The sequence below is a fragment of the Asterias rubens genome, unplaced genomic scaffold (genome assembly GCF_902459465.1).
Source record: "Asterias rubens unplaced genomic scaffold, eAstRub1.3, whole genome shotgun sequence".
Taxonomy (NCBI): Eukaryota; Metazoa; Echinodermata; class Asteroidea; order Forcipulatida; family Asteriidae; genus Asterias; species Asterias rubens.
In genome coordinates this window covers 18,940-30,473 of record NW_022985761.1, presented here as the reverse complement: position 1 = coordinate 30,473, position 11,534 = coordinate 18,940, and the positions used below count along the sequence as shown (strand labels likewise).

Here is an 11,534-nt window from a genome sequence, read left to right as displayed (position 1 = left end):
ATAATTTTGTTCACTTCGAGGTAAGTAGCGAATTGAAAAAGTGTAGGGAAAAGTTTCCGTATGGCGCCACCACTTTTTCATTCGATAAGAAATAATATAGTATCTAATTTACCTCAATGAGATATCCCTTTTTGTAAAAAATGTGTGAATAAGTGGTGGCGCCATACGGAAAGTTATCCAAGTGTAGTTCAAAAATATTAAAGAATTTTGGTTCAAACTTTCCGGTAAAATGTAAGATTTAACCACCATCATGTTCGTAGTTACTGTGTTTAACTAACGACGAGTACATGGAGTATGATTGGTGCGCTGGTACTCGGTCTTCCCCCGTGCATTGGCTGAACACACAGCGACATGACGAATACCAGTTGTGTATGATGTAGGATTCCCCCCGCACACACCACATACATACACACAATACAAAACAGTACATTACGGAACTATACGCGAGTACACTGAGTAGGGCGAGTAGGGCTGTGTAGACCCTACACGATACGTGCGGTTGAAATCTCGTCCCATATCGGGCACCAGTTGATTGTGTGCGGCTCCCTACTTACTACGTGAAATCTGCAAAGCTGTGTTTGGTAAACAGTGAGGTACCAGACTATTTAGCGACTCGTGGTTTCGTTGTGAAGAAAAACTTGTACCCCATTGCCAGTCAGCTACTGGGAAAACAGTTTTGTTTTTCTTACATTTGGTCTCACAAACTTTTCACTTTAGCTCCCGAGGGTTTGGCCTTACAAATGTATGATTTGTGCATTTGTCATGTGGACCTAAGGCTTGTTAAACCCAAAAAAACCAACAAATAACAATTTTAAAGCATTTTTCAGATGCTAAAAAAATCTCATTGGTTTATACTCTTATTTCAGATGCACTATTTTCTTGTAAGGCATCACCGTCACGAGCCCAATCCCACATATTCATTTATTTATTTATTTATTTGCACCTCTTGTGGGGGGTCAGTAGTCAAATTAATAGTTTTTAATACCAACAAAATGAAAACTCTGTCACACTTTTTCCTGTTTTATGGAAACATTTATTTGTTTTCGGTTTCTTCTTTCAGCAGCATGAATGTCTCACACAGTTACCAACATTTCCATGTACACACAATTATATAAAACAGAAAAAATACAATTATATAAAAGATTTACACACAAGTATTGTGGCAGTACAATTAAAAGTAATTGCAGGGACACCCAAGTAATTAGGAGACCTGTTAATTACCCAAGTTAAAATACTTTCCACTTGATACTTATTTTCTTGCTTTTTGTAGTATCACATCCAACTTGTAATACAACTGTTAGGACACTTTGGAATGTTTAGTATTGCATAAAATAAGTTAAATATCAATAATGAAAACCCTGTAAAGCAATCATATGAACATTGCTTTTTACCTTCAAGGTATTACACAGAATCGGTAAGGATACAAAAATGTTGCTTTATTTCAGTTTTGACAATGAAATTAATACCAGAGACATTCTTTTCTGTAAAAAACTTCCCTCTGAAATTAAGTCATGTTCGACAAAACTGAATCTGAAAACCTCAAGAAAAAAGAAAAAAGGCATTAGCTGATCCCATCACATTCACTACTACTATTTTGTCAGCTCTACCAATCCTGTATAGTACCTTAAACACAAAAATCAGACACCTAAGTCCATGCCCCTTGCTATAATAAATAACAAATAACATTAAGGGACACAGATTGGTTTTTGTCTATGTGACAGCCAAACCAAATTTTAAAAAATATCACCATAATATGTTCACATAAACATAGAGTTCATCCATGTTTAGCGCTGCCAACCACATATCTGGCAACAGCGGAACGATTCATACATGAATCAAATTGTTTCTCAGCTTCACATATTTTCTGATGACCAATTGTCCAAACCATATCATTTCGAAAATAATCTTTTCTCAAAACTATCAACAGCTGCAGTGTTTCCTACAAAGTATCAAGTAACTTTTTTATGGTCATTATTTGTTGAAGTATTTACATATCTATGACACTACATTTCAAGGAAAATTTTTCCGATTTTGCAAGAAATATGTTACTCCTGGCTGGGTTACAACATCAGGAAGAAACCAGTCACTGTTTAAGTTCCTCGGCAAGTACCTCGTGAAGGAATCGCCCAATACTTTAACTTGAAAAAACGGTAGGTCATCAAGAGTGCTAGGCCTGAAATTGGAGGGAAATAGAAACAATAAGATAAAATTTTCATTTTATTAAACTGTTGTTTTAACCAAGCCACATTAGAAAAAAGAAAAAACTAACCTTTTCTCCCCAACCAAACTTACCATGATTCAATTTTCTTCAAACAAATTTACAATACAAAATAAGCATGACCAGGGCCTAATTTCATGGCTCTGCTTACCGCAGTATTTTGTGCTTGCGATCACCATTACTTCGCTTACTGTGCAAGCGCAGAATTTTTGCGCTAGCGGTGTAAGCGAATAATGACTAGTATTTTAGTAACGTCGCGTACACGCGTGCACATGCAAAAATTCACTGTTAACCTGTTAAATACGCTTGACATACGCGCAGAATTCCCTGCTTAAGTAAGCGCTGATTCTTTGCTTACGTTACGGTAAGCAGAGCCATGAAATTGGGCCCAGATAACGAGCCAAAAATTTCATAAAATCTAAGTAAACTACTGTCTGATCTGATAAAACTGAACGCTGAAATTTACTTGCATTTTTACACATCAATTTCAATAAAAAAGAAAACAAAGAAGGCTTAATCAGATTGGAGTACCTCGAGGTGAATTACTGAAACAAACTCTGACTAAAAAGGCTTTAAGTAGTGACATCTTTCATCATAAGACTGCGGCAAAACAAAACAAAAATCAGTTACATGTATGTTTTCTTTTTTATTTATTTGTTTTCACCTAAAAAAGCTACTTTCAACATGCATAAATTGTTTAAAGTGCACAAAACATTGTTCTACCTAAAGTATTGTAAAGCCCTGTTCATACTTCCTGCGAATGCGAAGCGAATGTTGACGTCACAAATTCGCAACAAATATTCGCGGAAGTTGGCCTGTGCTCGACTCTTGCAAATATTCGCAGCGAAAACGGAGTTGTGACGTCAAATTCACGACATAGTCGCTTCGCTTTCGCATTCGTAGGAAGTATGAACCGGGCTTAACGTACTCTAGCACTAGCAGGATGGCTGTTATAAAAAGGTCAAGGTTAATTTCAACTGAAAAATGTCAGCCATTTTTTATTTTTAGGTACAAAGTGGCCACTTTAGGAAGAAATAAAACTATTTTAAAAATTGCAAAGATTAATTTATTAGTCAATTTTATTATTTTTGCAATGCAAAAACAGAGAAGCATACTGAACTTACAATCCAGAGGAAATCGAGTCACTGTCTTCAAAGAATTCATCTTTACCGTTGGTAGTTCCCACAGGGTTGCTGAAGAAGAGAAAGCCACACCAATAAATTTCTTTAAAAAAAACTTTTTATAGTCTCGTCTTGTCATGTTAGATGCCTTGCAAATAAACTGCATTTACTCTGCCACATAACTATCTTTTGTTTTCCTTTTGTGATTGAGCTTTCACCTCAACCATCACATAACCTTTTAAAATAAATCAACACCTTTGAGTTTGACTTGTGTTTGATGAACCACCCTCGATAACCAATTAAAAAACATTCCTGGTTTCATCCATTTGATAGAGAAAATGTTTATCACAACTTGTTTTTTTGATACAAACATTACTTATCTTGGAAAGTCTAACACAAATTTGATAACTTACATTTTAATTAAAACAGAGGGAAGGGTTTGTTGTTCATGGAACTCCTTATCCACAGGTGTTGAAACAGCATGGTAGAGTAGGCCTATCTAGATGCACTGCCACCACTAGGACTAAAATGTAGGAATAAAAAAATAGTTTATTTTCAGTGACTGACTGAACAAATTCACAGAGACAGAGGCCAGTCTCAGTTTTTGTCTGGCTTTTTTTTCAAGGCCCTAAAATTTTAACAAGGTGAAAGAGAAATAATTTCGTAAAACTGTCAAAATCATGAGTTCACAGAGATTTCAGAGTGCTTTTGACGTAGCTAAACTGTGACCAACGATACAATATTAGTGGTATCGTTGGAATGCCACACGAAGATTTTCCGATTTGACGGTGAAGATTTTCTTATTGAAAAAAAAAAAAAAAAATCAGATGATGAAATGACAAGTTTGTTGGATTCTAAATTAAACAAAATACTCACTTCATTGGGCTTGAGCTGGCCATAGTGCTGGTCTCAGGCATGACTTAGCTTACGTGTGTGTGTTCGTGCGTGTGTCTAGCAGCAACGTGGCTAACTCATCGACGTGAATAACACTACAACCTCATATGCTTGGCTCATCTCCACGGAGGGTTAATTTGGTGCGCTTTGCGCGGCGAGATCGATCATCCTTGAGAACGACGTTTGCTGCGAACCAGTAACCGACCGTTCGCGAATTATTTACGCGTGCCGAATTGAGAAAACAAAATAACTATTATTGGTCGTGTGAGGGCAGTATCTACGAAATTGATTCAAAAAATAAAACGCTACCGGAGCGATAAAGTCCGATCGGAAAATTACTTTTCTTTCTTTCTCATCAAATATGGCATTATGGACGGAAATATTTCAAGGGATGTTTTCTACTATCATTATCATTAGACCGTGTAAGTATTATGTAAATCTGTGATCTTAGGAATTTTTTACGAGGTTTTTTCTTACCAATTCTGTACCCCCCCTTTAAAAAAAACTTACAAATATTGGACAGTGAATTGAGAACATTTTGAATTTTGAATTTTATTTTTGATTTCCATGTTTTTTGTCTTCCCCCTCCCCAAGATATTCTCGCTGGCAGAAGAGTTCCTGAACGTTTTGACAATGCGTCAGGGCAGGCTGCGTACATGCAGTTAAGAGTAAGACGATGGAGGGCCCTTTACAACGTGCGGGAGCACAGACTTGCTGGCCGAACAGAACCCAGGATATTCATCGAAAACACAATACTGCTGAAAGAAGGGAAGGTCAAAAGCGTCATCAAGAAGAACTACACCTACAGTAAAGGGGTAGTATTAGTAAGGTTTCTAAACGTATAGGGGAGTGCTTTCGTGGGGTTTCTAGGCAACAGACGTGTGAAAACCTAAAGGCAATGAAATTACATCAGCGACTGGGACCCATCTTTTCTAATAAAGTGCCATATAAGCCAGTCATGTCTAGGGATGTGCAGCAAGTTCATCAAGTTGACTTAGTGTGTATGGCCAAGTTAGCCGACAGAAGCGGAACTGGTGCAAAGTACATTTTTAAGTGTCATGGATATTTTTAGTATGGTTATTCCCTTTGCCGTCAAAACGTAGTACACCCATTGCAATGATTCTTAAGGACCTTTACCTTTCCGAAGGACCCCCAAAGTTCTGCAAAGCGATAATGGCAAAGAGTTTATGGGTCATGTCAATATGTTTTGCAATAAGAGACGACCTTACCACCCCCAAAGTCAGGGAAAGATAGAATCGTCCCATCGAACATGGAAGAGAAAACTCATGTTCGATGTTGTCAAACTAAAGAAAAACAAATGGGCACAACAACTGAAAACGTACGCTTTTCTGCGTAACACAGAATTTCATGATGCAATTAAGGCGACACCATTTGAGATTTACCACGGACGAAAAGTTAACACACAAATTCCGTCGGACATTAGACCTAATGATCAATCCAAAGACGGCAATTCTCGATTGCGAAAGGTTGAAAGTTAGTGTGCGCCGTAAAGCTGATCAAGTCTCTAGAAGAAATGCAGATAGAATGGTTCGAAAATCAATGGCAAAATTCCCCCCAAGACTTTACTTGGTTGGCGATAAAATTTTGATCAGGTCACGTGGGCGAGGCAAGGTATCTAATACAGGTGTGTATGAGGGAGAAATAATCAAAACAAACTATAATCGCCATACGTATAAGGTGCGACTCGAGGAGAGTGGTAGTAAATTGACTGAAAAATGGTTCCGTGTTGCTGATTTAGCTGCTGTGACGCAGACAATGGAAACGGAGAGACGAAAGTTACACCACGGTGTCTTCAAGAAAGTTGTAGAAGTTTGCCAGTGTGATGACGACGCATGCGATCAGTTTGCCGTTCAATTTTGCTCAAATAAAATGGCACAGACTTGTTGCCAAAAAACTCACTTAAATTGCAGAATAAAAAAAACACAATTTAAGAGGGGTCAGATTGAGGGATTTTGCCAACAAAATTGATCCATTATTTGAGTTCTTTTGTAGTATTAGTCGGCAAGGAAGGTTCAACACTGCTCACGATGATTTAGTTACAAACGCTATTGAGCACGAATTAGTTCCTGAAGGTACTATTCCAAGGGATGGAAGCTGTATGTTTCATTCCTTGGCACAAAGCCTAAGTAATTTGTTGGGCACTCAGTACCATCAGCAAACTATAAGGTCAGATGTAGTGGCTTGGTTGCGATTAAACCCTACCTACAGAGGTAGTAACCTCTCTGAATTTATTCCTAATCTAACCTGGGATGAGTATTTGAACAGAATGTTGGAGAATGAATGGGGTGATCATATCGCATTACACGCTGCCGCCAATACCTTTCAGGTCAGAATAGGCGTAGTTTCTAGTCAGCATCGCGGGATAACATTTATTGAGCCCGATAACGCAGAAGTGCTGTTTGGAACAGTCTATCTTGGACATGAATACGAGTTTCACTACATTCGACTAGAACCAATGACCAGAGTCACACAAAAGAACGTTTCATCTGAACATTCAAGCCCACACGATAACCATGATTATAGCCCACGTCACAACAATGACCATTCATCACGATAATGATCCACAGAGTACATTAAACAATCCACCGTTATTTACAAAACACATTTCAACACCGTCAGAATTGCATGACAATGCAGACCAATGTTTTGATCAAGGAACGGATTCGCGATTTTTACTGTGCCATTAATTTTCCAAATGAAATATTGCGACGTATTCTGAGACACATGGTAACAACGTCGGCAGCTCATGTTGGCGTTTTGAGACTCCTTTTTCCGGAAAGTGTGAGATTCAACGCTCTCTTGGCGGAATTAGTTTTACCGAGAATATACGTATCCTCAAGTGTTGTGGCATATATGGAAGGCAGTCTTGATGATATCCCTGTTGGTCAACTACGCGAATGGTCACTGACAAAACTATATCGATATGTTGGAAAGAACAGTGGGCTGGCAACAGCAATACGCGATCTTTTTGGATACTTCAAAATATGGCTCTTTGGCAAGATCGTTGTTTGTGCTGTTGGTCTTGGATGGTTAAACTTACATGATTTCCATCCATCGGGCGGATGGGAAAGTAAACAAAAATCGAGTTGCAAACCTAACTTGTATCATGGTTTTAAAGATCAAGGATTATGCAAATCAAGTTGATCACGACAACAAATCACTGCAAAAAGAAGACAAGAACAGATGTTTTGGCTGGCAGACTATTAATTTGTCATTTTGAACCCATAACTAATCTAAGGATTGTCTGAGGTAAACTCATGTAAACCTAAACTCATGATGAACCAATTCATGTCATTTGAAGAAAAATTGCCAAGTTACTTTTTCGAAAACACAAAGTACTTAGATACTTATTAGTGTACAACTACTATTACTTCTGGTGTTCTGCTTTGCGAAATGTTAGTTTTAAGTTTTTGTAAAAAATATGTAGCCTTATTGCAATTTAAAGGCAGTGGACACTATTGGTTAGTACTCAAAATAATTATCATCAAAAACGTGAGAGGGGTGTTTTTTTTCCTTTTATTATTATCTCGCAACTTCGACGACCGATTGAGCTCAAATTTTCACAGGTTAGTTATTTTATGCATATGTTGAGATACACCAACTATGAGGACTAATCTTTGACAATTACCAATAGTGTCCACTGCCTTTAAGCGTGTCAACATTTCATCACAATATTTGTATGCAGATGATTGTAAAATGGGTGATTTTTTTAACAAACTTAATAACATGCTTTAAGTTCCCGCCTCGAGTGTAAATTAGTCTGTATTCCCTTTTATAACACTATAACTATTGCACTTTAATTGATTTTACAAGAAGTGCTGTCAGGAGTTTATGGCAGTATACAAACGTAGTTTTTGCACGCAAAATGCGCTATGATACAATATAAAGACTTAAAATTAGAAGGGTTGTTTTAGCTTCTAAGTTTGTAATATGGATGCACTGTTTTGAATTGTTCCCTTTTTTGAAGCTGTTAACTTAAAGATAAACCTTTGGTTTGCTTTGTTATCAAATTAATGTTCATTTTGATAAACAACTTAATTACTCTTGTTTAGTCGTTTATTCGTATTGTGCCATTGTTCATTTACTAGTTTACCCCCTTCAAGTTGGCAAGAAAGTGATTAAGCTCACAGAGGTAAAACAAACAAATCGTTGTAGTTCATTTGAATTTAATTGTTTTTTCAACACAGTGAAGTGAACTCTATACAGTGACGACATTATTTAAAAACGTATGCGATCCAGGAAACTTAAAATCAACAATGGCTTCCAAAGTACGCAAATTTTCTTTCTCGTTTGATTTTGTTCCCTTTGTGAGGGGTGCAAGATTCGTGCTCTACCCCCTTTGACCGGGCTTGTTAGTATCGGAGGAGTCCTACATTCCACGGTCGCTGCTCCATAACAGTGGAAGGTTCCTACCACTTCCAAAGAGTGTTTGACTCCTTTCGGGACCTTGCCTAGTTAAAGGGGTGGGCGTGGTTTTTGTCTCCGGTGGCCAGGAACGCTCCCGTTTTGCTAAACATTGTATTGTTCTTTGTCTTACTGTTCAGACTGTTAATTGTAAAGGAATTCATTTCCAAGTAATTTTGTAAAATATTATAAGTGACTTCAATCATTTTGAAATAAAGATATCTTTGAAAACTAAAAAAAAAAGTCTAAGGTACGCCCTCAATTCTTATCCTTAATCTTTATTTAATAATAATAATAATAATATTTATTTATTTGGCCATTAAACAATTACAAATACAAGCAGAAAAAGTTGAAACTAGCCTACTGATCGAGCAAACGGAGAGACAATGTTTTGGTAACTAAACCATCTTAGGAACGTTACAGAATTGGTAAGAAACAAAAATCGTGAAGATCACAGATTTTACATAAAACTTACACAGTCTAATGATATTGATATAGTAGAAAACATCCCTTGAATTGTTTCTGTCTGAAATTTCATGATGAGAAATAAATAATCTAACTTCGCGTTTGGAGTTTATCGCTCAGTGAGCGTTGTGTTCATTTTTATTCTGGCATCGATTCGTAATCGGTTTTTCACTATCCTCTCGTGACCCAGAAAGCCGATCGATCTCAAACTTCTACAGGTTTGTCAGTTTATGTATATGGTGGATCACTGCCAGCAACTGTTTTGTTAGCAAAAACTAATTCTTTAATGTTCCTTTAAACCTTATTAAACACATACCTCTTGCTGGTTCTGTGTCCTGGTTGGCTAAAACACGGTCACGGGGGATGAACTATTAGTAGTCTAGTGATCGCGGGTGCGTGTTTTGCGGGAATAGTACCCGGGCGGGCACTAGTCTTTGAAAATATAGTGCTTGGTTACAGCGCCTTCTCTTGACTTGACCGTGAACAGCAACTACAAAACTTCCTTTCTTTTCCAGATTTCTGTTCTTATTTCACAATTTTAAGACCGAGCTGTGTTATAAAACACATTGACTGGCATAATTCGGTACCTACGTCAGGAAACATGTCCCTCTTCTAGTCACTCAAAGTCCCTCGGAGGAATAGACGTACACTAGTTACCTCATTGTAAGTCATTATTCATGTGCATAATAATTACCTACGGCGACACATCATACATCCGAAAAATGTCATCTAATTAAAATTACATATACATGTACGATACTTTGTATATCATTTACAGTGAATTTATTCCAGCCGAATATAAAGGGGGACGACTTTATTAAACGGAAACAAAGTTAAAAACAGACACAAATATTAATTTCAAAAATAAAAATCATTTTAGTAATAATAACTAAAGTTAATTTTTACGTTAAAAAATCACGTGCACAATTTGAAAATTAATCTTTATTTGATATTGATTTTCAAAAATTTTATAAAATTTAAAAGCTTATTTAACACCTGATGAAATCATCATAACGTCATTGAAGCTGTTGAATATCCTAATGGTTAACTAACTGGTAGAAATTACAAGTTTATATGAGTTTGAGAAGAGTGCTTTTGAAGCAAATTATGATGATATAATTATGAAGACATCGTCAGGTCGTCACTCTTTCCTTAAGTAGTAACCATTACTGTCAATCAATATGCCAAGTTTAAACTCATTCGAACTTGTGGTTTTAATCATAATAACAATAAAAAATAATATCGAAGTCTTACATAGCGCACGTATCTACTAAACAAGGTACTCAAGGCGCCGAGTATATACAAACTTTCAGAAGGATAGGTTATTGCAGTGATAAACTTTGAGACCCAATTAGTTAGCACAATATAGGGGTTTGTAGATACTTGGCTTCAAAAAGTAAACCTTTAGGGTGATACCACGTGACACATTATGACATCTAAAACTCAACACATTGTCTGCATAAAGGTCATTATGTATGCCAATTTGGAAAAGATTATCATAAACTTCGCCACAGACAACATTCTAGTATAATGTGGTTTGAGCTGTTTAAAACCTGCCGCTAGAGGGCGCGGTTCAGATTTTAATTACGTCACCGGTCCATTTTTGTAAGACTCTTGCGGACTATAAGGCCGTGTCCGAAACGACGACTTCGGCTACAGCTACGTCTAGATCAGCGCGTCTACCAGTGTTGAAGAATAGGCAGACGCGCGCGATCTAGCCGTAGCTGTAGCCGAAGTCGCCGTTTCGGACACGGCCTAATGTTGGTGAAAACGTCCGAACACCTAATAACCGAATGAAAACCAAAGGTGTTCCTGGCAGTATGCCAGTATCTCCAATAACAAAATGTATATGGTACTTAAGTACCAATTGCCTTGTTAAAAATACTATTAGTAAAACACTGGTCAAGTCTTTAGACAACGAAATGGGTCTACTCTGGACAACAAAAATAGAGATTTTGGGGCCCCTAGTATCTTAAAGAAATCCCAAACGGCGTTCAACGTGTGTCGGACATAATGCCTCGTACACAACGGGGCGAAACATTGGTTTTATAGGACATAATGGGGAGGACACAATGGGTCGGACACAATGATTCTACGGACACATTGGGTCGGACACAATGATTCTACGGACACAATGGGTCGGACACAATGATTCTACGGACACAATGGGTCGGACACAATGGTTCTACGGACACAATGGGTCGGACACGGCTAGGAGCCATGCGTAATTAGCAAATTTTGCTTTAAAATGCGTACAAGGCTAGGAGCCTTGTGTAATTTGCAAATTTCGCCTAAAAATGTGTACAAGGCTATAGCTTGTGTAACTTGCAAATTTTGCTTTAAAATGTGTACAATGCTATAGCCTTGTGTAATTTGCAAATTTTTCATGAAAATGTGTACAAGGCTACTGC

The 11,534-nt window shown here is 37.4% G+C and overlaps 1 long non-coding RNA gene across 1 annotated transcript; it reads right to left on the bottom strand.

Annotated features, from left to right (window-relative positions):
- Positions 1 to 1,010: 1,010 nt before the first annotated feature.
- On the bottom strand, positions 1,011 to 4,306 carry LOC117306658. Its single transcript, XR_004520963.1, has 4 exons — positions 4,216 to 4,306; positions 3,753 to 3,862; positions 3,343 to 3,411; positions 1,011 to 2,173 (listed from the first exon to the last, which is right to left on the bottom strand). It is a non-coding gene; the product is annotated as an uncharacterized LOC117306658 (long non-coding RNA).
- Between the last annotated feature and the right edge of the window lie 7,228 nt (positions 4,307 to 11,534).